Below are 6918 nucleotides of genomic sequence, written 5' to 3' on the forward strand. Positions count from 1 at the left end.
GAAAGACGGACTCCACTGAATGTAGAGTGTTACCTGTCTCTTAGCCCCAAGTCTATTTTTCCTCTGGGAAGGTGCTCAAACCATGAGCTATGAGTCTGGGAGTTACTGCATGCATCCCTGTGGAAAATCAGACATACTAGAATGTTGACGGGTTACTCCACTGGCAACCTCTAGTTCATTTCCCTTCCTAGGGTTGTCCAAATCACACAGTGACACTGAATCTTAAGGACTTTAAGGAACCTGATAGAAAGTATAAATCAGCAGAGAGGGGAAATTATGTTCTTTGTCTAGGGGTTATTATAAGTCACGCACACATGCACACAGGCACACACATAGATATAGACAGAAAGATATAGATAGATAGACACATATGTATATGTGTGTGTATATATATATATATATATATACATATATATTTGCATTTATTTATGGGCAGTATACTGTGTGTGATGAATCTTTTGGGCTTTCTGAATTTTCTGTGGGAAGAAATAAAGGCTGTTCTATACCTGATATGTGTATGCATATTGTTACCTGAAGCACTTGCATAGGATCTCAGGTGGAAGGGATGGAGGAGGAAGACATTTATACTCACACCTATGGAGTACTACACATGCACTTTATTCTGAGATTTCATAGAATAAGCCCTGCATTGAGACATAACAAACAGAATTAATCTTTTCCAAGATTGGACCCCACGTCTATAGACCCAGAGATGAGGTATTATCCTCCCCTCTCCTCCTACCCCAATTTGATGCACAAATGAAGGAACTCAAGTATTCAAATTAAAAGTCTTTTTGGTTCCAGCAGCATAGTGATTGTGGTTTTAGTAATAGTAGCAGTGTTAGTAGTAGTAAAAATAATTTTCATTTATATAGAGCATTACAGGTATTGAGGGAATATATGTATTGGGGGAACTGACCAATGAGAGCCCGAGGCCTGCTTATAACAAATGCACACTGGAGAGAGTGAGTTCAAACTTAAAACACAAAGGTAATGGGACACAGGTGCAGAGAAGACATGTGGCAAAGGGGTACCTCTCCATTCCTTCCGCTAGAGAGCATTTTCTCCCTTTTTTGCAGTCCTGATGAAGTTCTCCTTAGGTATAGTTCTCTGGTGGGCTCTTTCTAGAGTTCTCATTTGTCACTTTTCTATGATCTGAGGGGTCATAATCCCTACAATTGTCACCATTTTGGGGGGACTATCTTTTACATCAATCTGCAGCTGCCCCCTCTCTCAGCCACTACTACTGAGATAGACAATACTATCACCTCTATTGGATTATTCTACTGATTCTGATCACTGATAGAACCTCTGATGGATCTCCCAAAGTCACCAGGTTGCCTGAGAACTCCCATGCCAGAAAACTCATTTGCTTAAAACAGAGCAGAATAAATACAAAATAACTAGTTGTCATGTGTTCACAGACACATGGTTGGGTGTGGAAGCTAGGGCAGGAAAATACCAAGAGCTCTTTGAGAAGTCCATTTCATATGCAAATTTAGTAGCTGCTGACATGATCAACAAAACCAGTCATTGGTTTTTTAGGTTATCAGCCTTTTCATCGTCACACAGTACCAATTCCTGTCAAACATGGTAGGGAGCAGGCCTTTAAAGTTCCACATATTGGATTAGAACCAGGCAGGGAATATCTGAGCATGATCTATAAAATTCACCAGGAAGGAAAGGTCTTATCACACTCTAAGGACTAGGTCTTCATTAACCAGCTCCTCATTACACATACATTAACTTACTTAAACGCTTAGCATCCTCACATAGTAGATACTTAATTATACTTATTAACTGACTGACCTAATCTTTGTGCTAACTCTGTAACGCAAGTTATGCAAATATTATTTAGCCTAACATTATTAAAAAAAAAAAAAGGATACTGAAACTTAGAAGTTGCATAACTCCCTCAAGTCCTCTGGACTGGGAGTCAGGATAAATTTTAGTGCTGTTCTGTCTTTAATTAGGCTGGGTGACCTTAGGTTTCCCCATAAAATGAAAGAGTTGAATTCAGTGGTCTCTAGGGTCTTTTCTTATTCTAACGTTCTATTCATCTGTGGTTGAGTGTGTGTATGTATATGTGTGTGTATGTGTATGTGTTTTAAAACAAAACATAGGAACCAGTTAAAATATTGTCTGAAGGCTCAGTGAGATCTGCCTACACAGTTCTGATTTTTCCTTTGTACCAAACAAATAAATGAAATCCTATTTTCAGGAGCAAGTGCCGCCCACATACAGCAATAATGAAAGCACTCTCAGACACACATTTGGGAACATTGCTGTTGGGAAGAAGTGGTTTCTTCTCCTTTGGGAAATGTGGTGGGACGGAAGCCACATGGGACAATGGACAGAATGTTGAACTTGGATTCCAGAAGACTTGGGTTCAGGTACTCACAGGCTATATGGCCTATGGTCCCTACCTCATAGGGCTGTCATAAGACTACAATGAAACAACATATGTAGAACACTTTGCAAACTTTAAAGCATTGTTTTTGTTCATTTTTTTTAATGTGAAAGATGAGCCCAGGTATATCAGAAAGGCTTTTAACAAGAATTAAATATGATTTCCATGGCAACAAAGTCTTCTCTCATGTGAAGGGTATAGGGCAAAGAGGTTTTGAAATAAATGAATGAGAAAATAATCATGGGAGAAGGGAAGGAAATAAGTATTTATTAAATACCTGTTATGTTCCTGGCATTATGCTGAGCATTATACAAACATTATCTCATTTGATCTTCACAACAACCCTGGGAGGTGGGTGCCATTATTAATAAAAATAACTAACATTTATGTAGCACATACTGTGTGTCAGGGAATGTGCTAAGTGCTTGACAAATAATATCTCACTTGGTCTTCTCTATGACCCTAGAAGGTAGGTGCTATTATCCACATTTTATAGTTAAAGAAACCAGAGGTTAAGTGACTTGCCCAAGGTCACACAGCTACTAAGTGTCTGAGACTGGATTTGAAAACAAGTCTTCCTTACTCCCAGCCCAGCATTCTATCTGTTGTACCACCTAGCTTATAGCATGAGTGGCATAGGTCTGGTCTCTGGGAATCCAGAGACTTGAGTTCTAGTTCTATCCCAGACTAACTGGCTGTGTGGCCTTGGACAATTCATTGTTTTTCTACTCTGGGCCTCAGTTTCCCCATGTATAATATAAAGGTTTCAGACCTTTGAGGTCCTTTCCAGGTATCACATTTGACTGAACATATGATTTCATCATTGTAAGGCACTCCTGTTGAGACACTTTCTCCACCAGTACAACAGGCCCTGAGAAGTTAAGTGACTTACTCAGACCCACACAGCCAGCATATATCAGCTGGTCTTATAACCTGCCTCTTCTTGACTTTGAGGCCAGATTGCTGTTCTCCATGTAAGTTTATTCACTGAAATTACTCAGTCTTTAGCAGAGCCAGAGGAGGAAGAATTGAAATCTAATTTAATCTCTACCACTGGGCAGCAGCGACACCTTAGGTTTTACCACTCTGGTTTTCAGTAACTTCCCCTATAAAGTGGGACAAATATGTGACCTGCTAAAAGTAATACATGGGCTCCAATGATAATAGGATCATAGAATTTAAAGTGGAAAGGACCTTTGAAATGAAATGATCTAGTCCAACCTCCAGGTGAGGAAATTGAGGCTTAGGAAGATGGAGTTATTTGACCTTCTCTCTTTAGGTCCTTTCTGGCTCAGTGGTCTATGATGACACAGTACCATTACTGTTCCTTTACAATAGCGGTGACTGCAAATTTCCACATGTGCACTGAGATTTATTGCTTTTGACAAAGGGGCTGCAGCAATATATTTTCCAATAAACTCTAACTTATTGAGAGCATTTGGGGTTAAAGAAATCTGATTATTGTCTCATCATAAGGGGAACCATCATCATTTTGAAATTGGAGACAGAATTTCCTTGATACTTTCATTTAGAGAATGTATCATTTGAAGAAAATAAAAGGAAAGAAATGTTGCCTCTCTGGTTTAGAAGGCTAATGTCTGGAACAAGGAATCCTCCTTGGTTAGACTGTCTCTGGAGTGTTGCATCTACTTCTGGGGTGCTACATATTGTGAAGGACATTGGCAAATAGGAACATGTCCTGAGGAGGGTGACCAGGGTAGTAAGGAACATTTTGTAGAGTGCTTGGAAGAACCAGAGATGTTTAACCTGGAGAAGAGAAGGCTTTGGGGAGGCAGAAATGAGGAAAACACACTGTAGCTGTCTTTGAAGATTCGAAGGGCTGGTTAACTAGTAGAAGAGGTATTCAATTGGATCTTTCCTTCACCTGCTCACAGCCCCCAGAGGACAGAGCTACAGCAGAGGAGAAAGCTGTGGAGAGGTAGATTTTTTTGAACAGTATATAGGCAGGTGGGTACTGCAATGGATAGAGTGCTGGGCATGATGCCAGTAAGACATGGGTCCAAATCTGGCCTCATACACTTACTAGCTGTGTAATACGAGGTTAGTCACTTTATCTCTTGAAGTCACAGCTTCCTCATCTTAAAAAATAGGACTACTAATAGCACCCACCTCACAAGGTTGTTGAGATGATAAAATATTTGAGGTAATATTTATAAAGCACACTACATACATTCTAGTTTTTATTATTCTTATTCACAGCATTTGGAGCTGTTGCAAGGTGAATGGCCTTCCTTGGAAAGTGCTGCCTTGAAGGTTTGCAAGCAGAAAGGGAATGATTTCTCATCCAGAAAGGTACAGATGGGATTCTTACTCCAATCTTATAGAGGGAGCCAGACTCCATGAGCTCTGAGGTCCCTTCTATCTCCAAGAATCTCTAAGACCACTGCAGTTTGCCGTTCTAAAGGATTATAGCCAATTGATGAAGACAATCACAGATTAATCGAGGATGATGCCTTCAAATTGGCTTTGGGGGATCTGAATTAAGCCTGCTGAAGTTGAAGATGTTCATTCCAAGTGGCAAAAGGAATCCTTACAAATCTACTTCAAGTGAATCTTCCATGGAGTAGAATGAAAGCAATTGCAAGGTTAGAGGCAGCTAGATGGCATAGCCTAAACTCTAGAGATTCTGGATTCTAGAATAATAACAACAATAAGCTTTTATTAGGCACTTGATCTGTGTCAGGAAGATCTGAGTTTAAATACTACCTCATACACTTAATAACTAAATGTAGCCCTGGGCTAGGCTCTTAACCTCTTTTGGTCTCAATTTCCTTATTTGTGAAATGAAGAGGTTGGAGTTAATGGCCACTAAGGTCCCTTTGGCCTCTAAATCTATGATTCCATAATAAATCATGAGCCTGTCTAGCAGTAAAATGCAATATGAAATTTTGGATAAGAAGTTCAGGAGAGCTCAATCCATACACAAGCTATACCTGTTTATCAGGCAGCATCTCAAGGCAGGCTAGATAATTGAATCATCTGGTCCTGTTCCTTAGGATGTTAGAAAAGAGGATATTCTAAGGAGACAGACAATGCATTGTGTCTTTTGTGAGTAGCTGGATTTCTTTAACAAAAGGAACTCAGGCTCATGTGGAAATTCAACAGGGTCTTTCTCCACATGGGCAAGAATAGTAGCATTATTAGATAATCATAGCCAAAGAAAAAAGGCAGATGGTTAAAAAAAAAAAGTTGCTGTGAATGGCTGATCTTGCAGATGGCTCAGAATTCCACCCCAGGCAGGTATTCCACTTGCTTTGTTCTGGGTGATGAGAGAGAGAGAGAAAAGAAGAAGAAGAAGAAGAAGAAGAAGAAGAAGAAGAAGAAGAAGAAGAAGAAGAAGAAGAAGAAGAAGAAGAAGAAGAAGAAGAAGAAGAAGAAGAAGAAGAAGAAGAAGAAGAAGAAGGAGAAAAAAGGGAGGAAGGGAAGGAAGGAAGAAGAAAGAGCAAGAAAGGAAGGGACAGAGAAGAGAGGGAGTACAGAAGAAAGAAAGGAGGGAGGGAGGAAAAGAGGAAAGAAAGAAAAGAAAGAAGAAAAAGAAAATCAGTTACATAGTAGTATTGCTATATTATCCCTTTTTTATTTATTCACATTCACATCTGTGGTTGCTAAGAATGAGTCTTCCCACTGACTTGACAGGCTCCTGGCTGACCATTTGTAGGTCAGTGGGATCTAGTCTGTAAGTCCTACAGCTTGGCCATTGCCTGTCATCCTTCAGTTCAACAGTATTTATTAGGCACCTAGTGTAGGGGCAGAGGGTACTGTGTTGAGTGCTGGGGGAGATTTAAAATTAAAATAAGGTATTTCTCTACCCTTTTTCTGTGAACCATCTCCAGTTCAGTATCAGTTGCTAAAAATAATAGGTAGAGAATGTAAATGTGATTTTTAAAAATAGGAGGTTGAGGGAGCAGCTAAGTGAGGTGGTAGATAGAGCATTGGACCTGTAGTCAGGAAGATCTGAGTTCAAATCTACCCTCAGACACTTACTACCTGTGTGACCCTAGACAAGTCACTTAACTGCAATTGCCTCCAAAAAAAAAGAGGTTGAGGTGGAGAGTAGACAAATACTAATGGGGAAAGTATCTACAAATAAATGCAGGATTCAGAAATAAATGATTACAGATTTAGAACTGGAAAAGAATTAGTGAGTTATTGAGTTTAAGCCCTTCATTTTACAGCTAAGGAAGCAGAAGCCAAGTCAGGCTATGTGATTAGCTGAGGGTCACACAGCTAGTAAAGGTCTGTGATGGGATTCAAACCCACATCTTCTTGCCTTCAACTCTAGCCCTCTAGCCTATAAACCATGCTGCCTTACCTCCCACCAGGACTCATAAAGCCTAATCCTTGTCTCAAATAGCCCAACTCCCTCCTCTTCTCCCAACCTCTTTGTCATGGATATCTGATAGTTAGCAGGAAAGACCCTTTTGGGGTGCTTGTGGATGTTCTAGTGATTGTTAAATATTCCAGATCTATTGCTCCCTCACTCCTAT

Source organism: Phascolarctos cinereus, unplaced genomic scaffold, assembly GCF_003287225.1.
Source record: "Phascolarctos cinereus isolate Bilbo 61053 unplaced genomic scaffold, phaCin_HiC Scaffold_7;HRSCAF=346, whole genome shotgun sequence".
In the NCBI taxonomy this organism is placed as follows: domain Eukaryota; kingdom Metazoa; phylum Chordata; class Mammalia; order Diprotodontia; family Phascolarctidae; genus Phascolarctos; species Phascolarctos cinereus.